At 45.3% G+C, this 22,825-nt stretch overlaps 1 protein-coding gene across 7 annotated transcripts in view; it reads right to left on the reverse strand.

Annotated features, from left to right (window-relative positions):
* Katnip (katanin interacting protein) overlaps positions 1-22,825 on the reverse strand; it is a 174,088-nt gene that overhangs the window by 150,684 nt on the left and 579 nt on the right. The gene's annotated exons all lie outside the window — the stretch shown is intronic.

Below are 22,825 nucleotides of genomic sequence, written 5' to 3' on the forward strand. Positions count from 1 at the left end.
GAAATAGAAAATAGAAGTCATCGTTTCTTGTCAGTGTGTCTACTAAACTGCCCTACTTGACTCCCATGGGGCTATTTGTGACAGCCACAACCACATGTCCTGTTAGGTAAGAGCTCTCAGAAGGCAGAGGCAACAGGCTCAGCGACAGTGGAGTGAGAAAGAGGAGATGGGGCCAAGTCTCAGACAAAAGGGGTTTGTTTTCGATAGTTTTCATGTTACCTGCTGCTAAAGTTGAGTCTTGAATGTCCATATGTCATGCTTTGAGTTTTTAGGATGTAGGACCTGGCTGGAAGAAGCAGGGGGTTGGCCTCTGAAAGTTATAGCCACCCCTGGGTCCGCCCGTGTTCTCTGTTTCCTGGTACATGCCATGTGAACAGCCAAGGCCTCGAAGAAGAACGCTGCTACACAAAGCCACCACTGTTTCCATGCCTCTCCTGACACACTGAACCACAAAACCACGAGCCAAAATTAAATCTTGCCTTCCTTAAGTTGTTGTTTTCAGGTATTCTGTCCCAGCACCAAGAAAAGTGACCAAGATGCCACATGTCTTGGTCCCAGCTTATGGGGTTATTGGAAGGTGGCAAAAACCTTTTGAAGGTAAGGACCAGTGGAGGCAAGTTAGGTCTTATTGGGAACCCGGCCCTCCCTCCTCCTCTCTTTGCTTCCTGGCCACCATGAGGTGAGTAGCATCCTCCAAATGCTCCCACCATGCTGCTGCTGCACAGGTCCAAAACCAATGGGCCAAGGGACCATGACTAAAACCTCCCAAACTGTGCAGGTGCAAACAAACATTTCCTGTATAAACTGATATTTTCAGGAATTTGTTACAGTAACAGAAACCAGGCAACACCTCTGCTCTGCTTACAATGACCCTTTAATCCAATCTTTTCTCTTTTCTTCTCTCCTCAGTTCACAGGGCTAGACCCCTGGAGCAACCATAGCCATATGTAACACCATGCTCCAAATCTCAGCATGTCACCCCTCCCAGAAACAGCCCAGCAGAATCTCAGCCCCAGGAACTTGAAGTTATTTTTGATACTCAAAGAGAGGGGCAAAGTGGGGCTGATCCTGTTTGTGAGCTTTGATGCTGTGCATTGCCCTGGATCACCTGCCCTGGGACAGACAGACACAATGTCAGGACAGGAGGGACCAATATGAAACTTCAGCATGCTTTGTGATCCACAGACAACCCCCTTCAGCTTTTCTGACAGTGTATGTTTTCCTTCCACCTCAAGACAATGAACTACTTAAGATTCAGTGATTTTAAAGAGCCTATAATAAGGTACTGGGACACAGAGTGTCCATGGTGGGGAAGGCTAGTGCAGAGCAAGGCCCTGGATTTCATCCCCAGTGTCACAAAAATGATTATGAGGGTGGTTTTATATGGAGATGGAGTTATATAGGAATTTTGTACTTTCTGCTTAATTTTGCTGTGAATATAAACTTGCTTTAAAAAATAAAGTTTATGGGCTGGAGAGATGCCTCAGTGGCTAAGAGCACATACTGCTCTTGCAGGACCCAAGTTCAATTCCCAGCACCGATATCAGGCAGTCCACAACCACCTGTAACTCCAGCTCCAGGGATTCAGAGCCCTCTTCTGGTCTTCATAGGCACCTGTTCTTCCCTCCTACCAACACACACCAAGTTTACTAATTTATATTTGGAGCATTGGTGTCAACCAAATCAAGTCAACCAAAAAGAGACTAAGGTCTAAGAACCAGGAGATATAGTTATTGGACTAATTTAATCATGGCCTCATGAAACTCAATGTTCTGGGACAGGACCTAGAGAGAACACTCCAGAAGCCATTGGCCACACCTGCTCTGGCTGTCAGCCTGTGGACTCCAAGCAGTTCCTTGGGCTGGCCAGAGAAGATGATATGACAGGTAGTCTGGTCTGCCCACACAAAGCAGACCCAGATGGGTCTGAGCTCAAAGAGACTACATGGTATGGTGATATATTTTGTACCTTAATAAAATTTGCCTGAAGACCAGGGAACAGAACAAGCCACTAGATTAAACATATATGCTAAGCAGTGGTGGCACACACTTCTAATCCTAGCACTGGGGGGGGGGGGGGGGCAGAGATCTGTCTGGATCTCTGTGAGTTCAAAGCCACCCTAGACTATATGAGATTGACTCAGTCTAGGAGAGGAAACAGAGCCAGCAGTAGTGGCACACGCCTTTAATCCCAGTACTTGAGATCTCATGCCTTTGCTACCAGTATTTGGGAAGCACACACGCCTTTAATCCCAGCACTAGGAAGGAAGTGAAATAGCTGGGCAGAGAAAGGCATATAAGGTGTGAGGAGACGGGAGCTAGAAGCCCTTTTTGGCTGGACTCCTTTCGGTGGAGGACTCAGAGGCTTTCAGTCAGAGGTGAGAAGTAGCTGTGGCTTGTTCCTTTGTCTCTCGATCTTTCAGCATTTACCTCAATATCTGGCTCGCTCCGGGTTTCCGAGCAACAACATGGGCTCGAGGCCAGGGATGTCAAGACGAGGATACAGACACAGTGGTGACAGTGCTGGCCCAGGACAAGGCAGGGAGCAGGAGGGCAGTTAGGAGCCAACTAGGCAGCCTAAGTCTAGCAAGGTCCTTCCTTCACCAGTCACACCAACTGAGGCTCTGCTCTGGGAGAGCACAGAGCAATCTGGAACTTTTGCTAAGTCCAAGGCTCTCTGGGGCATAGCTGCCTCCTGGATTGTGTATAAGCTGGATGTGGTGGTGCATGCCTTTAATCTCAGCACGTGGAAGGTAGAGGTAGGCAGATTGCTGTGGGTTTGAGGCCAGCTAGAGCCATGTACTAAGAAATAAATAAAATGAAATAAAGGTGAGTTAGTCCAAACGATCACTGTTCATCTCCTAAAATTCCATTACGGGTTGGGGAACGGCCTAATGGGAGCAGAGTCTGTCTAGCATGTATAAGGTCTTGTGTTCCATCACCACACCACAAGCACATACAAATAAAACAAAACAAAATTTCAACACAGTTAAAACAAAACTTGAAGGCAGGTCACACAGACTTTAACTACTTTAAAACTTGAAGGTACATCTCTCTAGTGGAGTTAATTAGAAGTGTCTTTATTCATTAAATTGGAAAATAATTTGCTTATCTTCCAATGAAGATAATGCACTCTAATTACGAGCATCTGTATCTAACCTCCCTAGAAGCTGGCTGGGTCCTCACACCCAGGAGCCTCTCTCTCCTGCAGGGAGCGCCATGATGACCACTTCTTGGCAAAAACAGAGAGAATGTACTCAGATTCCACTGCACCTGCCTGCTGCATCTGGCACCTCGGTGTGTCTCCCTACTTGTAGCTCATTTATCCTTACAACAATCAAGAGAGAGAAGTGGAAGAAGGTGACATTAATATCAATATACACCGCCTGCAAAATGAAAGGGGTGTTTCTCTGCACTTTGCAAGGTGACCTGCCTGCATCAGCTCCAGAGCAATAAATAAGGCCAGATGTAAATGCTATGTGTGTGCTTCACTCTCGAGGACAGATGTGTGCCTGGGGAAATGAAAAGAGACGTGAACCCACTGAGCTTTTGTAAATAGAACACGTTCCCTCCATTTATGGCTGGAGAAGGGCTTTATCTGCACTTAGGATTTATTGTCAGTGGTTAGGATCTGACACTTCAGTTTTACTTTGCTCTAGATGTAGATAATATTCACCACTACCATTTAGAGGGAGTCATGTCTTCATCGGAAGTCATCGGGTAAGAGGAAAATCATGTCAAAATTACCCTTGAAAATGAGCTTAAGCCACTCATAATGTACAGGACAGGACACAGCGTTTTAGACCCACCACTGCAGACTAATGCATGTGTGTAAAATCTGGTGCATATGGAAATATAGTACAAGATAAAAATACACATGCAAAACTATCTTTACGGTGTCCCTCATTAAACTAACCCTATGCAGCTGCTCCCTCTATTTTCCTCTATTGAGGAAGGGGAAAGAGGTGGGGATACAGGCAAGAGCAGAGTTCTGCATTCACAGGTCAGCACCTGGCTGCTACAGCTCTACCATGCTAGTCAGTCCCTGTTTGCTTCTATATGGAGGTACCTTCCTGAACCCCCACTACCACTTTTGTTAACCAGGGATAAGTAAAGGCCACACAGTAAGTATTATTGGCTGTATAATGCCTAAGGTCATAAGACTACAAGGTCTCTGGCACTGATACTTTGCCACTATAGAGCAAAAATAGCCATGGGTAATAGGCAATTAAACAGCATTACTGTTTCAATAAATCTTTATTTACAAAAGCAGGCAGCAGGCCAGATTTGACCAAAGGCTTGCTTTTTTTATATTATTACTTTATTGGTGCTGAGGATTGAGTAGTTCTTGCTTTAGAGGAATGCTATTATTCTCATTGGTATAAACCAATAAAGTATGGAGAGGTAAACTGCAGGGGAGTGGCTGAAAGGTTTACTCATTGTCATAAAAGTGTGCACTTAACTGTTGTCACCATTGCTATCACTGGCACCATGATCACCATCACCATGGGTTGCACCTGTGACCAGGGCTTAGCATGTGCCAGGCACTGGGCTCCAAGCTGGGAACATGTATCAATGCACAGCCACCTAGGAAATAGACACTGCTATTACCCAGTGTCAGATGAGATCATGAGACCCAAAGAGGCTGGGACACTGGCTCGACATCAGGAAGCTGGTAAGTAGAGCAGCCCAGAGGTAGACTGTCTTAACCACTATGTGTCACTGTCCCTCAGCCAGGTCATTAAGCCTAGTCTTAGAACAAAGACAGTACAGCAAAGTGCTGGGGTGGTGCTCGAGAGAAGCAGTCATTCTGTGATGCAGCATTTAATCTGTCTCAGGCTCCCAGAGCAATTAATAAGGAGATTAGAAGCAAATGGCTCCCTGGTGAAGCTGGCACTCCCTTCCCGCCAGATGGCTTCCTGAGAAGATTTGGAGCAAATGCCAAGCATGGAAGGGCAGGCTTGGCATTCCATTCTCCCTTCTGGGCTTTGGAGAATAAAGGTGACTCGTGCAAATCCCACAGGCACAGAAAGCCTGGGCCACAGATTCCATTACAAGGAACTAGAACAAAGGACTTGCTTGTCCCAGGAGAATGATGGTGCATCTACCTCGTGACCATTGAGAACAACTTATTTGTTCTGTTGTCTAAGTATAAGAGTTCGTGTTGCACTTTGTGTGTGTTTATGCAATTTAATTTACATTAAAGTTATTCCTTCCACCCAACAGCCTGAGAAAAATTTAAAGGATCTAAGAAAGGCCTTGCTGGGTAGAACACAAAATGGCTTAGCTCCTTTAGAAAGCATGTTAGCAACACGCTCAGAAGCACAAAGGCCATTTTCCCTTGGAGCTGGCAACATCTTTCCCAGAAATTTGCTGTTAAGTCCACAACTTCCACAAGCAGGAATGAGGTATCCATGGTATCATAATTTGTCAGATAAGGTGCTGGAGAGATGGCTCAATGTTTGAGAGCTCATGGCGTTCTTGCAGAGGACCTACATTTGCTTCCCAGCACCCATGTTGGGCGCTTACAACTGACTGGAAGGCAAGCTCCAGGGGCTTTGATGCCCTCTTCTAGCCTCTGAGGCACCTGCATCGGTGGATTAGCATGTCAGGTCACAGGATGAAAAGCAGCGGTCAAATACTGAAAGTGGGTTGGAGCTCAGGGGTAGAGCCCTTGCCTAGTATGCGTAAGGCTTCAAGTTCAATGCCCAGTTCAATGCCCGAGTTCAATTGCCTGAAAATAAGTGACTAGCATTCTAAATAATTTCCTCTTTCCTCTTCTAAGGTCTACTCTTACATCTAATAGGCTACAGGGGCTGGAGAGATGGCTCAGCAAGTAGAAGCACTGGCTGTTCTCAGAAAGGACCGAGCTTCAGTTTGCTGCACCCAACTGTCTGTAATGTAACTCCAGGTCTAGGAACCTGATGCCCTCTTCTGGCTTCCAGGGGCACTGCATGTATGTGGTGCACAGACATCCATGCAGGCAAAACACTGATAAAATAAAGGTAAGTAAATCTTTTAAAAGGAGAGAGGGCCTGTGCTTTAAGGAAGGAAGGAAAGAAAGAAAAGAAAGGAAGGGTGGTCTGGGAAGATGGGTCAGTGGTTAAATGGTTTTTGGTTCCTAGAGCCTGCGTAAGTGCCAGGTGAGAATGGAAGGCTTCTTGTAATTCCAGCCTCAGAAGGTAGAGATGTGGGGGGGGGATCCCCAGAACAAGCTGGCTAGTGAGACCAGCTATATCAGTAAGCTCTGGGCTTAACCGAGAGACCTGGCCTCATTGAATAAGGTAGAAGAGCCAGGATGATCCTCAACATCAACCTTGGGCCTCCACATACACAAGCAACTAATACCCCCGCTCCACACACACACTTTGTACCCACACAAATGCAAACATGCACACACACAGGCACATCACACACACACAAGAAAAACTGAAACAAAAATAAAGATTTAGGGAAATAGAAGGTGTGAGAAGTGCTAAAGGCTTTCCCATGGGAAGCCTGAGAGGGTTTGAAGGGAGTCTGCTGAGTATATGGAGCAGTTTCATGCCTGGAAACTTGCTGGAAGAACAGCACAGCTTCTGCAGAAGGACAGATCTCTCAAGAGATCACTCTGGAATGCAGGGAGATAAGAATGAAGTGATGACAAAATACATTCACCACAGTTTCTTAGCTAAGCCTATGGTGACCTCGCACTAATTTGAGGGCAAAGGTTTTATGGCCTGGCTAGAGAAGATAAGGAAGCGAAAAGGGGAAAGACTAAAGGAGGCCAGTCAAGACCTGTCCCATGGTGGCTGGAGATGTTTCACTAGCACTGACTCTCCCATCTCGAAGGTTCTTGGGATTCTTTACTTTCAATCACAAGCTCTGGGCCAAAGAAGTAAAACTTGCCCAAGGTCTTGGAGAAAGGAAGGAAATGGGGCAAGTGTGGTGCCAGCATAGCCCTCAAGACCCAGTGCCATGTCTGCCCACGCGCCACGCACCGTCTGCCCACTTCAACTTCCTGTGGGCCTCTGAACCCTGATTCTGGCTTCCACCTACTGCACTGTAAACACACGTCAGAGTCGAGCAGATAAAGCAGCAGTTAGGCAGGGTTGGGACAGTGTGGAGAGCAGCTGTCCAGCTTCACAGGGTGCTCAACTCCAACACTGGTTTCTATGGAGGAATATGGGCCTTCTCTTGCTAGCTTTTTTGGATTTTTGTTGTTGAAGACTCTGTAACCCAGGCTGACCTTGAACTCTGGGCAATCCTCTTGCCCCAGCCTTCCCAGCACTGAGATTACTGGTATGTACCACCATACCTGGCTTGTTTTGTCAGTTTGGATCTTTCCAGAGAAACCGTTAAATCAGTGTTCCAAGAGGGCTTTTGATTTTTCAATGGTGACGTATTATTTTTGTTACATTTATTCTGCAGGTTTGTGGGGGGAGGGGGTGGCTAATGAAGAGGTCAGAGGACAACCGTGGGAGCTGGTTCTCCTTTCACCTTGTGGGCTCCAGGGGTCAAACTTGGGAAATCATCTCTACCCACTGAGTTATCCCACTGGCCTGAGAAATGATTTCTAAAAATTCAAAACAGATCTCCATTTTCCAACCTAATAGGTAACTGTGGTGGTTTGAACTAGAATGGCCCCTGAAGGCTCATATATTTGAATGCTTATTCACTAGGGAATGGCACTTTGAAAAGGATTAACAGGTGTGGCCTTGCAAGAGGAAGTGCGTCACTGGTGGTGGATTTGGAGGATTCGAGAGCCCACACCAGGCTGTCTCTCTCTGTCTCTGTCTCTCTCCCTCCTCTCTGCTTCTTGTGGATCAAGCTGTAAACTGTGAATCCGATGCCTGCCTGTTGCCATGCTTTCTGCCATGATGACCATGGACTGACCCTCTGAAACTGTAAGCAAGCCTCCAATTAAATGCTTTCTTTTATGAGTTGCCGTGGTCATGGTATCTCTCCCAGCAATACAACAGTAACTAGGCAGGAAACTGGAAAACCACTTCTTTCCCAGTAGCAGTCAGCCCCTCCTATCCATAGGCCCGTGTGTGCAGATCCAACTAAGAGGCAACAGAAAATATTTGGGGGGAGCACCTTTACAAAATGCAGTACTTTTCTTCTCATTGTTTTCTAAACACAGCACAAACTGCTTCCCAGTGTTCCCATCACACCAGGTGCTGTAGTCTAGGGTGGGTTCAGAAGAAAAGAGAGGGAGCACAGAGGTTATAGTTAAACACTACCCAGAGGCCTTGATCACCCATAGACAGGAGGAGCCTCTAGACAACAAGGGACATTTCATTACCTTTAAGTCCATGAGCCCCTTCTGAAAAAAACTTAAAAGGATCTGCCAGAAATCCACTAGGCAAGAGCAGGAGCCAGGTAAAGGTTCCCTTTGTTCCCCATGTGCCCCCAGGTGGGGCTGGGCCTGTAAGCGACACTCCACTCTCAAAGCCTGAAACCATATTTCTGTCACTCTTCCTTTGCATTTTCCCTGTAACTGGAATTCCCAGAGCCCAGTTTATTGCCAAATTACCTGAGATAAACAAGTCATGCTAAGACCCTCCTCTCTTTTCCAAACCCAAATCGCGCTGGCAGCTGGAAGTGGTTGTTTATAACCCGCACAGCATTCTTTGCACGGGCTTACAGCCTCACACCTAGATGTCTGAGAGCAGGACAAGGCAGCACAGTGGCTAAGACTGCCAGTCCTGGGGGGCAGGGTCCACCTGTCCAGGGGTCTCATCAGTCACAACTCCACTGAAGGCCACTGTCAGGGACAAGAAAGAGTATGCATAAACAACGTATAAACTGAGGGGTTTATATCCCTCTGCCCATATCTACTGAGATTCAGGGATCTGGGCTTGTTCTGTGGAACTCTGGCTCCCAAACACACCCCAAACTTACTCAGTCTTCTTCACTGTCCTTCTTCTAGCCCCTGGCTCTTCTTCTAGATCCTGAACTCCCCGTAACCCCTTCTCCATGTAGGATTTCACACTGTAGCCCAAGCTGACCTCAAACTCACAATCCAAGTGTTCGCCATCACACCCAGCTAGAGCCTCCAGTCTTGCTCAGATTTTCCAGTAGCAGCTAAGTAGAAGCTCAGGGCCAGCAAGGTGGCTCAGCAGGAAAGGAGCTTTCTGCCAAACTTGAAGACATGAGTTCTAACCCTGGGACCCACATGGTAGAACGAAAATGACTCTCACACCTTACTCTCTAACCGCCATGTACACACACACACACACACACACAAGCACACCCACGGTAGAAAGAGAATGACTCCTACAACTTAACCTCTGACCTTCATACACACACACACACATGTATACACGCAAATGGGCACACACATAGTAGAAAGAAAATGACTCTCACAGCTTATCCTCTGACCCCCATGTACACATACACACACATACAAATGTACAAAATCTACAAACAACAACAGAAGCTCAGAGGTAGAGCCCTTGTTTAACAGGCACAAGGCCCTGGGTTCCAGGCTCAGCATCACAGACAGAAAACAACAGTAGACACTTTTTTTTTCTTTTTCTTTTTGGTTTTTTCGAGACGGGTTTTCTCTGTGTAACAGTCCTAGCTGTCCTGATCTCACTTTGTAGACCAGGCTGGCCTCGAACTCACTGAGATCCACCTGCCTCTGCTCCTAAATGCTGAGATTAAAGACGTGCACCACCACAGCCGGCTTACACAGTAGACGATTTTAAAGAGACCATTATTTCACCAGCTTACTTTCTGTTCCTTGTGTAGCAGACAACTCAAACCATGCTCTGGCTGAACAGACTCCACATGGCCCTGGCCAGAGGCATCTCGATTCCCTTAAGCTCTCACCCCTGCCATCTTATCCATCTTTACTCTGCTCCTTGCATCCCAGACTCCTCTTTGGCCCTCTCCATTACCTAGATCTGGATCATTCATCCTCTGAGCCTTATTCAGCTCCTCCTTACCTATTAGCTTACAACTCAAAGGGATACAACTCCTCTAGTGAACTCACTCTCGGGCCTCCTACCATAATCTCCCACAAACACTCTCTGTTTGATTTTTGAGGCAGGGTCTCAACCATGTAGCCCTAGCTGGCCTGAACTTGCTAAGTAGACTAGACTGCCTTGAACTCACAGAGCTCTGCCTGTCTCTGCCTCCTGAGTGGTAGGACAAGAGGCAGCTCCCCTTTCCTTATGTGCTCATGGCCTGTCTCTTCCACCAAGGCTCCTGTAGGGCTTTATGAAAACTCAACTCTCCACACCTGGAATGGTGCCTAGACTGTAGTCAGCATCAGTAGATGTTTCTAGAATGAAGGGACAATGCCGGGAGGGCCATGATCATCTATGAGAAGTGCTTTCTGGACCTGACACTTCCCCAGTCTCCCTGCCCACCCCCACCACTTTCTGATGTGGTGAAACAGAATGCAATTGAATGTGCTTGATACTCCATTGAGGACCACTGGGAAATGTGTAAGGTGAGGAAAGGCTACACTTCTATAACATAACTAGTGGCTTCTGTGAAAACAGGATTCCCAGGCTGAAATGCATTCTGGTCTACCTCTACATGGGTCACATAAGTTACTACATCCATTCTTGTTCCACAACCTATCTGACCCCTTCCACCTCTGGGCTCGCCACACAAGACAAGATGACCTACAACTGCCTTGAAAAGTACAGGAACACCTAAAGAATCGTGATGAAAAGGTGCACGCCTTCCCCAGACAGACCCTTTTGGGGGACTTTGTTTTGGTTTGGTTTAGTCTTTGGATACAGGATTTCTTTATAAAGATCAGCTGGTTTTAGAATGGCAACTCTCCTGCTCCGGCCACTCAAACAGCCAAGGTTGCAGTTGTGTGGTTTTACTGAACATCTGCCAAATGCCCAGCATCCCTCTCAATCTCTACAAATGGAGGAGCTGGCTTTTTTCTTTTCTTTTCTTTTCTTTTTTTTCTTTTTTCTTTTTTTCCGAGACAGGGTTTCTCTGTGTAGCTTTGCACCTTTCCTGGAACTCACTCTGTAGACCAGGCGAGCGCCACCACGCCCAGCTACTAGCTTTTTTTTTTTTTTTAAGTTAGAATTTGCACACATACCCCAGTCCAATCCACAAGCTTGACCCTACTTCCTCCTCTACAGACGCATGATGGGTAATGAAGCACCCATAAAGGGAGGGGAGGCCTGACCCTCTTTTATGGGTTTTCATAGCTTGTTTCTACAGGCTTAAAACAAAAGAAGCAGAGGCAGAGTTCACAAATAGAGGTACTGGGGAGAGAGTGGTGGAAGATGGGCTGAAAGGGATCTAGGTACTGCCCCCACCCCTGGAAGTCACCATTATCAGGCTCTCACCTCCCCTGGGCCTTAAGTAAGCTTTCACATCTGATAAATAACAGTGACAAGGCTAGATCCAAGAATCACTCAGTAGCTCAATCTGGGCACAGATGTTCGTCTAGTTTTAGCCAACAGCTAAAACTTGGGAGAATTCACATCTAAAAGTCTCAAGTTCTGTACTCTTGTGAAAAACTAAAAGATCTGGCGGTGCAAGGCCTGTCATCCTGCCTGCCTGGCAGAGCTGAAGCTGCCAAATGGTACAGTGCCCTCCCATTCCCACTCCTGCCTTTCCTGGTTGTCTCCCTGCAGCTGAGGTCAAGTCCAAAGTCTAGGGGGTTGGTCCCTCCAGCAAAGTTTCAGAAAAGCAAAGGCTTGTGTGTCAGAACCAATGATCTCGAGAGCAAAATCATCGCCAATGAAGCTAACACAAATACACTTCACATGCCAGATTCTCTGCCTTGGGGCTTTGCACATATATGCTTCTTAAAAAGGCGCAAATGGGGAGATATTGTCAGTATGGGTTTTATGTGCATGTGTGTGTGTGTGTGTGTGTGTGTGTGTGTGTGTGTGTGTGTGTGCGCGTGTGTGTGTGTGTGTGTGTGACTAATTCTTGTGGTTTGTTTTGTTTTGTTAATTTTCTAGACAAGGTCTCATGCAACCCAGGCTAGCCTTGAACTCCTGATTGCTTCTACCTTCCATGCACCGGCATCAGAGATGTCTACCACCACGCCAAGCTGGACAACACCTTGCTCAGCTTTCTGTTTTATAGACTGAGGGAATCACATGCTCTGAGAAACTAACAGGCAGATCTTCATGACAATGAGTATTTCTGAGTATGCCAAGTGGGCTTGGGAGTCACAAGGCACTGATGGAGCAGCTGCAATAGAAACCTTGGCCACAGCAGTCATTTATATCACGTCTATTACCTGGCCTTGCAGACCTCACAATTTTTGACCCCTGGAATCTTCTGAGCACTAAGACAATTTAAGGCCCCTAAAGCAGAACTCTGGAATAGAGTAGTTAAGTCTCTTCTAGCTAAAACCTGTGATTTTTAACTTACGATGTACCTAAAGGACTTTGTTTTCTTTGATGAGGAAACACATACATACATATATACTACATTGTTTGAGAATCTATTACTTAAGGGTTTCAAGGTAGCAGTGGGCTCCATGGCAAGGCAGTTGTTAGGAGTGAACACAACTTCACTGGGGTGAGAACTGGAGACAGGATGCTAGTTGAAAAGCCAGGGAGAGGCTCCAGGTCACAGCAAAGGGAGCTTGGCCAAGGTATGGTATCAAGCCTGGGCTGGGGAAGCCAAATTTGATCATTAGAGAAAAAGGAATAAAAAATGTTTGGAGACTTAGCTGTGAGTCTGCTTAATGGAGATGAGTCAGAAATTCTCCAAGGGACAAATAGGCTGATCTCTCCCTGGTTACAATGTCAATCCAGTAAACACTTGTTTACCAGGCCTCGGCATACAACAGAAGAGTGGATCTCCACTTCCACAGGGAAAAGGGCATGAGGCCAGTCAGTCCTGCTACAGTGTGGTGGAAGCCTCCTAGACAGGAAGAGGTACTTCTGCATGCCAGAGCCTATCACCACAGTCTGGTGGGAGTGACCTGAAAAGTTGCAGCTGGTCAGGAATGTATCACAGGGAAAGCAGAAAGCTGGGAAAGAATGTGACATGCTCAGGAGTGGAGAGCTGCCCATGGTGGCTCGGGTGAAATCTCAGGTACCTACAGGGAAGGCCAGTATGTATGATACCACATGTGAGCTCCTGTAGACTGGTGCCACCAGCCAGAAGGGAGCCAAACCATTAGCCCACATCCAAGGTCAACGGGGAGCCACTGTTCATTACTGAAGGACTGGGCCTAAGGAACGAAGCAGGTTCAATACAGCCAAAGCCCCTTATGAGAATGGAACATGCAGGGATTTAGGTGAAATCACAATTTTGAATTGAGAAAATACAGCTATGAGCCCAGTATAAAACTTCTGGGCGCCGGGCGGTGGTGGCGCACGCCTTTAATCCCAGCACTCGGGAGGCAGAGCCAGGCGGATCTCTGTGAGTTCGAGGCCAGCCTGGTCTCCAAAGCGAGCTCCAGGAAAGGCGCAAAGCTACACAGAGAAACCCTGTCTCGAAAAACCAAAAAAAAAAAACAAAAAAAAAAAAAAACAAAAAACTTCTGGGCAGGAGTAGGTGTCTCAAGATAGGAGTTAGCACTGAGCAGGACTGCTTTTCTAGAGAAATTCTCCAAATAAAGGTAGCACATCCGTAGGTCACTTGTAGCTGCAAGGGCCAGGCTTTCCAGAAGCCCACAAGACACCGGGAGTTCACAGTTTCTTGTTTTGCTTTTTGAGATGGATTTGGCTATGTATCCCAGGCTGGCTGGGAACTCAAGACCCTCCTGCCTCAGTTTCCCATGTGCTGGGATTGTGTGTGACACCACGCTCCCTGGCAGTCTTATTTCCTCATTCTTAAAGTGCTTAGAAGTGGCTCATTGATCCTCCTCTCCAGCTCTCTCCTACTTGGGAACAAAGGCACAGTCACAGGGCCATCCCCTGTGAGCCCAAAGGCAGTTGAGCTGAGCAGCTCCACAGCGGAGGCTAGCTCCACAGTGGAGGCTATCCCATTAGCTCATCTTTCCCAGCCTCGTGAGGAGGCTGAGCTGTGTGTGCCAGTGATGACACTCGACGGTGCAGACTATTTAGATAAGTTGTAGCTCGGCAGACTTCTATCTGTGGTTAAGATAAGCACAATCACAATGGCATATTGAACTATGTAGAAATTAAATCAGATTGGATTCTCTATGGCAGCAGTTGGCAAACTGACTCTGGACAGGGCCAGACAGTTAAGTATTTTGGCTTCATAGGCAATATGCTCTATGCCAAAACTACTCAGCTCTGCCACTGCAGCCTGAGAGCCACCATACATGATATGGATAGGACTGGGCATAGCTATGTTCCAATAAAACTTTATTTACAAAAGCAGGCAGTGGGCAAAATGCTTTGGGGAGGAAGTGATCTTCTAGACTCCCATGCTGGTCTGCTGTCACCCATTTTTATAGCTTTCTCACTAGGCTGTGAGTTCAGCCGGGCATAAACTGTCTTACCTTTTCTCAGGTACTATGTATAGCATGATATAAACTCAACAGTTCACAGGGACCTTTGAAGGTGTTCACAGCCACCTGTGAACTCTGAGACTTTAGAGGCCAAGGGCTCAGGCAGGTGAGAGGCACAAGGGCACTGGAAAGGACACTTCCCTCTCAGGATACCTCTACTTGAGAGAGTAATCCCATGCAAAATCCCAGTCCAGTATTATCAGTCTCTTGATATTTCAAAACATCCAATTAGCTGTTCATGAGAAATCTCCCTATTTTTTCAATGCTGACAATCAGTGCTAACATATAAAAACATTATGAGCCAAATAAATGTGTCTGCAGAATGACTCCACCAGATTACTCTGCAGCTTTTGATGTGCAGAGTTCATCTTTTGCTGCTGCTTCTTGTGTGTGCCTGTTTGTGTATGTGGGTACATGTATGTGCATGAGTGTGTGCAGGCCAGAGGACAATCTCAAGTGTCTTTCCTCAAGTGCTATTCATCTATTATTCTTACTAAATTTGTATTTATTTTGTGCATGCATTTGTATATTTATATGTGGAGGTTAAAGGACGACTTGCTAGAGTCTGGGTCCGAGGGATCAAACTCAGGTTGCCAGGCTTGGCAGCAGCCCCATCCACCTCCTTTTCAGACAGGATCTCTCCCTGGTGGAGCTCACCATTTCCCCAGTACTGGGACTATGGACACCCAAATGTCCAGCATTTTATGTGGGTTTGGAGGAATTAAACCTAGACTTTCACACCTACAAGGAAAGCCATTTACCAGCTGAGTAATGTCCCCAGGCTTGCTGCATTATTAGTTATTTTTCTTAATCTTTTAAAGATTATATAAAAAATATATATATGCATGCTATGTGTCTGCAGGTACCGGCAGAGGCCAGAAGAGGGTGTCAGATGCCCTGGAGCGGGAGTCATGGGAGGTGACTTACCCAACATAGGTGCTGGGAACCAAACTCCCTCAGTGTCTTAGTCAGGGTTTCTATTGCTGTGAAGAGACACCATGACCACAGCAACTCTTATAAAGGAAAACATTTAATTGGTGGCTTACAGTTTCAGAAGTTTAGTCCATTATCAGCATGGCAGGCAGATATGGTGCTGGAGAAGGAGCTCAGAGTTCTACATTTTGTAGGCAACAGGAAGTGGTCTGAGACACCGAGCATGGTTTGAGTATACATATGAGACCTCAGAGCCTGCCTCCATGGACAGTGACCTGCTTCCTCAAAAAAGACCACACCTGCTCCATCAAGGCCACACCTCCTAATAGTGCCACTCCCTTTGGGGACCATTTTCCTTGAAACCACCTATGTTCCTTCCCTATGTCCTTGGGACAGTAATGTATATCCTGTGCAATTATGTTAGAAGTATGTGATCTTTTTTATTTTTATTTTACAGGGAATACAGTTAAGAGACTGCAACAATTTCAGAAGAGACTTTGAACTTTGAAACATTATTGAGACTGTGATAGACTACGGAGACTTTCGAAGATGAACTAAATGCATTTTGCATCATGATATGGTTATAAACTTATGGGGGCCAGGGAGTAGAATGTGGTGGTTTTCATGTAATTGGTCCTCATAAGTTCATAGAGAGTGGCACTATTAGGAGGTGTGGCCTTGTTGAAGTATGTGTGGCTTTGTTGGAGGAAGTATATCAGGCTCTGAGGTCTCAAATATGTACTCAAGCCATACCGAGTGTCTCATACCATTTCCTGTTGCCTGCAGGTCAAGATGTAGGAATTCTCAGCTCCTTCTCCAGCACTATGTCTGCCTGCATGCTGCCTTGCTTCCTGCCATGATGATAATGGACTAAACCTCTGAACTGTAAGTGAGCCACCCCAATTAAATGTTTTCCTTTATAAGAGTTATCATGGTCATGGTGTCTCTTCACAGCAATAGAAACCCTAACTAAGACAATCTGGAAGAGCAACAAGTGTTTTGTTAGCCAGGGGGCCATCTCTTCATCCCAACATCTCCTTTTAAGACTGAACATGGGTCCAGTGAGATGACTCAGTGGGTAAAGGCACTTACTATCAAACCTGATGGCCTAACTTTCATTTTCCAGACCCACATGGTAGGAGAGAACTGACCCCCTAAGTTGTCCTGACTCTACACATGTGCTATGGCATCTCTCTCTCTCTCTCTCTCTCTCTCTCTCTCTCTCTCTCACACACACACACACACACACACACACACACACACACACACTTAGGAAAAGATCGACATCTTTTTTTAAATCACCTTTACAGAAAATTTATCTGTTTTTTTTGGGGGGGGTTATTTCCTTTTTTGTGGTACCAGAGAAGGAATACAGTATCCAGCACATGCTAGGCAATCATTTTCCACTGAGCAGCATCCTGAGTCCCAGGAAAAAGAAAAAAAAAATCTGAAAATGGGAGCAAAGCTAAGAAAAGTGATATGTATCTTTTTTTTTTTTTTTTTTTTTTTTTTTTGGTTTTTTTCGAGACAGGGTTTCTCTGTGTAGCTTTGCGCCTCTCCTGGAACTCACTTGGTAGCCCAGGCTGGCCTCGAACTCACAGAGATCCGCCTGGCTCTGCCTCCCAAGTGCTGGGATTAAAGGCGTGCGCCACCACCGCCCGGCGTGATATGTATCTTTAATCTCAGCACTTGGGGGGTTGAGTTCAAAGTCATCCTCACTACACAGCAAATTCAAGGCCAGTCTATGCTATATGGGGGGGGGGAGGGAGAGAGAGAAAGAGAGAGAGAGAGAGAGAGAGAGAGAGAGAGAGAGAGAGAGAGAGAGATATTGAGAGAATTGTATAATGAATCCCACACCCCTCACCAGAATGCAATTTTATTTATTTTGCCATCTCTAGATCCTGCTGCACAAACACACTGATATGTTGAATCACTACCTAAATGTCATAAAAACAAGCTGACCCGTGAGCCAAGTTCCTGGAAGCTAAAGTGATAGGGTATAGTAGTTGCTGGATACAAGAGAAAAGCACCTGGAGGAAGCAAGAAGCAAAGAAGAAAAGAGCAGACACGTGGCACATAAGGCACATATTTATTTTGCCAGCTGAAGACCAATCTTCTGGTTAGCTCAAGCTCGGTTTAAGTAGTAAGAGAAACAGAAACAGCCCTAGGAGGCCGGTATACACCAGACAAGGTCTGAACTCCTATCTAGGTGACTGGCAGTGTGCTCCCAGCAAAGCCTCAGGGATCATTGCTACCTGTTCTGCAGTTTGGGATCATCTAGACAAGCCAGGCAAAATTTCAGCTTGACATTATTAATCTTTGAGAAAGTTTGCTAAGCAAACGGTTGGTATCAACAGGGGAAATGTTGAATATTTGCTTCCAGGGCGGCAAAGACAAATGAACCAACTTTAAAATCCTTTCCAATGGCACTGATGTGGTGAGCTTTTCTCTAATTATCATGTCCCCCAAAGACTGAGTACAATTGTTTTTTCTTTAACCATCTCACTGGAGAAAATTAGACTTTAATACAAAGGCGAACATTTTCATAGGCAGAGGATGCTTGCATGGCCAATTACCTTTATGAGCATAAAAAATGGCAAACACAAAATTCTTCTAAGCAAAGAGTACACTCCCATGTTAGACTGCTGGTAGATCAGGAGTTCAAGGTCATCCTCCCTTACAAATCTAGTTCTAGGTCAGACTGGGCTACAAGAGATCTAGTCTTGGGTAGAGAAGGAGAAAGGGAAACGGGAAGAGAATGCCTGTTCTTTTCAGTAGTAGTTTGTAAGAAGTCTGTCCATCTGCAGGTACCAATACCATCAGCTACCACTACAAATACTTTCTTCTCTTTGTTTTCCTTGTTTGAGACTGGAGGTGTGTGTGTGTGTGTGTGTGTGTGTGTGTGTGTGTGTGTGTGTGTGTGTGCTATAGGCCAAGGTTGGCCTTGAACTCACAATCCTATTGTCTCAGCCTCCCAAGTGCTGGGATTATAGTGTGCACCACCACACCTGGCCTAGAAATATTTCCCCATCATATTCATCTCATGGACAGGAAAAGAGGCTCAGAGACGGCACAGCTGAGATGGCAATCCAGGGCTACTTAGACCAAGTCTAGGAGCATCACACACACTGCAATGCAGAGATGGAATAGCGTCAATCAAACCAACGTGTCAGAGAAAAGCAGGCACAGCAAACTGCAAAATGAAGTCCAGCCCAGCTCGGGGAGACTTGCTAGACATTTAAACTATACGTTTAGAAAGCAACTGTTTTCTAGTAAGGCCACTGGCTTACCTAGTTGGCTAAAATCACAATTAACTTACAGCATGCTGTTCTTCAACCACAGATCAGACACACATCTATAAAGATTAGATGTAAATGTGCCAGGGACAGTAGCGCACACCTTAATTCCAGCACCTGGGAGGCAGAGCTTGAAACCAACCTGGTCTATACAGTGAGTTCCATGCTAGCCACAGCCACATAGTGAATGTCTCAAAAATCAAAAGAAAAATAGTATATAAATCAAAGTTTTAAAAAATTAGAATGGAGGGAACAGTGAGATGGCTCAGCTGGTAAAGGCACCTGTCACCAAGTCTAATGACTTGAGTTGGACCCTGATGCACATGGTGGCCTCCACAAGCATGCTATGGCACACAGGCCCTCACACATTTAAACTAATTAAAATTTAGAATGGAAAACAGGATTTTCTGAAGGTTAAAACTAACCTTAAGGTAAATACCTTCCTAGAGTAAAGCATTCCTCATGCAACCTAGCTGACAAAGCATAGATTCCTCTGTGGCTATAATCATGCTCTAGGAGTGCAGAGGTGCTGAGGGAGCAGAAGTGACCAAGTCACTTCTCAAAACATCCTGCAACAATACATCTTAAAGTGTGTCCACAGATCCTGGGCAACAGAGGGGCCTATGAATGCAAAGTGACTTCCATCGTAGTTCTACAACTTCTCCTGTGTTGAGTTCTGACTGATGAGGCAAAACAAAGATGGGCAAAAATGCTTTTAGCCTGAATCTAGGCCGTGGTTTCCAATGGTACAAACAGCTGTTGTATTCTTTACTGTTGTGTACTTTGTGACACAAGCAAACCAAGGTAGAATAATCTTCACTTAAGAATAGCCCAGTTAGCTGGGCAGAGTTGTGTACGCTTTTAATCCCAGCACTTAGGAGGCAGAAGCAGGTGGATCTCTGTGAATCTGAGGCCAGCCTGGTCCACATACTGAGTTCCAGGACAGCCAGAGCTACATAATGAGACCTTGTCTCAAAACAACAACAAAAAACAAAACAAAAAATAAAAAAAACACACGACGAGAAAACCAGCCTGGTAAGACAGTAAATATTAATTTTCTAACCCTCAGCCCATATGTATCATTTTAATATTTCAGGTGAAGAAATGGGAAGCATGCATCAAGTAACTCTGCTACAAGTCAAGAACAATAGTTCTTCCCAGACACACCAGGAAATGGTGGAAGTTGCCAGATGAACTAACAGTATCTTGTGTGGAAAATCGTTTTTACTTGTATGAACAAGACACTAATTATGGCTCTTCAGATTTGAGGATCTGGCAGATATTTTCTCAGACACAAATGAAGCGAGCCTGTCACCAGGGAAACAACTGACAATATTTGTTGCCAGTGATAAAATCAAGTTTTCAAGGGAAAACAAGTGGCGAGGTGCCTCCACCGCTTCTGTAGTTCCCAGGACTTAATCTCTTTCTTACAAAACAGAGGAGATGACGACAGTCATAATATGACTCATTTTCCTTAGGTTTTTGGGACACTCTTACTCTGTAAAACAGAGTGGCCTCAAACTTGGGCTTTTCCTGTCTCTGGCTCCCAAGTGCTAGGATTACAGGTGTGAAACACCACTTTCATCTCCTAATGTGATTTTTTTTTGATAATGGGTCATTTCTAAAGTCACCATTTGGAGGATTTGCATGTTACTTAGCCAGCAGTTTCCAAGTAACCAATAGCTAAAACTATAACACTGGATATGGAGAAAACAGCCCATAGATCAAAGGGCAAGACAGACCAATGGAATTTATTATATGAGTCCCAAGTTCACTAACCACATTGTAATTGACCTTTTAGAAACTGTCACTCGCTAGCTTTGATGTAGTGCCAAAGTGTCTACAGTTATCTCAAAAGGTAAAGATATTCATTTCCCATCCACTTATATATATATGTGTGAGGCTATCTGTTCATATTCATTAGCCAAAATAGCATAATTATTGGTAGAAGTTAGGATCCTTTAGCAGAAGTAAGAGTTCACCAGTCTCCTTTTGACTCTTTGAGACAAAGTATCACTATGTAAGTCAAACTTGCCTTGAGGTCATGGTCCTGCTTCAGTCTCCCAAGTGCTGGGATAACAGACATGCAGCCCCTATGTGCATCTGGCTTAGCTGTTTTTTCTATTAAGCTGGACATGGAGATTTGAGAAAATGTAAAATAAGCCATGTTTAGTTTCTCATGCCTTTAATTTTCAAGAGACTGACGAAGGAGGTTCAAAAGTTCAAGGTCTGCTTCGACTACAGAGTTCAAGGCTAGCCCGTAAAACTTACTGAGATTTTTTTAAAGGGATGGGAGACCCACTTGGTACATAGCTCAGCTGTGGGGAACTTGCTTAGCAGAAGTGAGGTCAGAGTTTAATCCCTAGTCCTAAAAAAAGTGAACGAAAAGAGAGAGAGAAAGAGAGTTAAATAGCATGGTGGCATTTGCATGTAATCCCAGTACTCGGAAGCTGAGGCAAGAGGATCAGGAGCTCAAGTTCATCCTGTCTACATAGCAAGGTGGAAACTAGCCTGAGATACATAAGACCCTGTCTCAAAACAAAACAATATGGGAGAGAGGAAATGTAAAGCAATAAAATTCTTTTACTATTTTGGAGAAGGGAACATGTAACTATTTTCATTAAAAATATTTAAGTTCAGGAGTAAAAGTCTATTTTTTTGTTGTTGTTGTTTTGAGTCAGGGTCTCCCTATGTAGCTTTGGCTGACCTGGAGCTCACTGTGTCGACCAGGGCACTCTTGAATTCACAGAGACCTCCTGAGTACTGGGGGGAATAGCACACACCACCACTCCTGGCTTGATGTAAATTCTAAGTGAATTGATATTTTGAAATTTTGTATTTATATGGCAACATCACATTATAATACATGCTAGCAAAGGTCTTTTTGTTTTTGTTTGTTTGTTTGGAGACAGGATTTCTCTATGTGTAGCCCTGGCTGTCCTCGAACTCAGAGATTCTTGAACTCAGAGTGCTGGGATTAAAGGATTAAAGGCATGAACCACCACTGCCCAAGGTGTTCAAGGCCTAAAAGGTTTTAGAACCATTCTACAGCAGCACTACCTGGATCTCCCCTCAGGGCAAACCGGTGTGAAACACATTTGTTTGTTTTTTTAAGACAAGGTTTCTCTGTGTAACAGTCCTGGCTGAACTGGAACTCACTTTGTAGACCAGGTTGGCCTTAAATTCACAGAGATCCACCTGCCTCTGCCACCCAAGTGCTGGAATTAAAGGTGTGCCATACCACCACAACCCAGCCAAAAAACATTTATTTATTTATTTATTTATTTTTTGGTTTTTCGAGACAGGGTTTCTCTATATAGCTTTGCACCTTTCCTGGAACTCACTTGGTAGCCCAGGCTGGCCTCGAACTCACAGAGATTCGCCTGGCTCTGCCTCCCAAGTGCTGGGATTAAAGGCGTGAGCCACCACCGCCCGGCGAAGACATTTTTTAAAAAGTTATTTATTTTCATTTCATGTGCACTCATGTTTTGCTTGCATGTATATCTGTGTGAAGGTGTCAGATCATCTGAAACTGGAGCTACAGACAGTTAAAAACTGCCACGTGGGTGCTGGGAATTGAACCCGGGTCCTCTGGAAGAACAGCCAGTGCTTTTAACCTCTGAGCCACCTCTCCAGCCCCCTAAAACACATTTAAAAAAAAAAAATAATGCCTCATGTACAAAGGGCAAAGACATCTTTTAGGCACATACAATACATTCAATAGTAGCATGTCTTTCCATACTGCATCCACTGGCTATCAAAGGAATGCAAATTCCCCAGAAGAGGCAGTAATGAACTGTGAAACAGCACATTAGCATAGACCATTCCAGGTTCTCCAGACATTAGTGTTCCCATCTGAAAAAGCTGGATATCAGAATAGCTAATTCCCAGTTGGCTTGTGAGCACCCATAGTCATTCTAACCAGCCTGTCTCTGGTCTTAAAGCTGACTGGCTGTCATAGTCTGAGACTTGCTCCCGAAGACATTTGACTAGATCTGAGCAACAGCTTCTTTACAGATTGGAAACTGGTTTTCTATCACAGCCCACCAAACTAGCCCCTGTAGACGTGTGCACTGGCAAGCTCTGGAATGAAAGGCTTCTAAAAACCTCTTCAAATGTCCAACTCCCATAATTCTACTTCAGATACCGTGCCCAGGAGTCGTTACGCTGCCTCTTATTAGCTA

Source organism: Peromyscus californicus, unplaced genomic scaffold, assembly GCF_007827085.1.
Source record: "Peromyscus californicus insignis strain IS unplaced genomic scaffold, ASM782708v3 Scaffold_4__1_contigs__length_199733344, whole genome shotgun sequence".
NCBI lineage: Eukaryota > Metazoa > Chordata > Mammalia > Rodentia > Cricetidae > Peromyscus > Peromyscus californicus.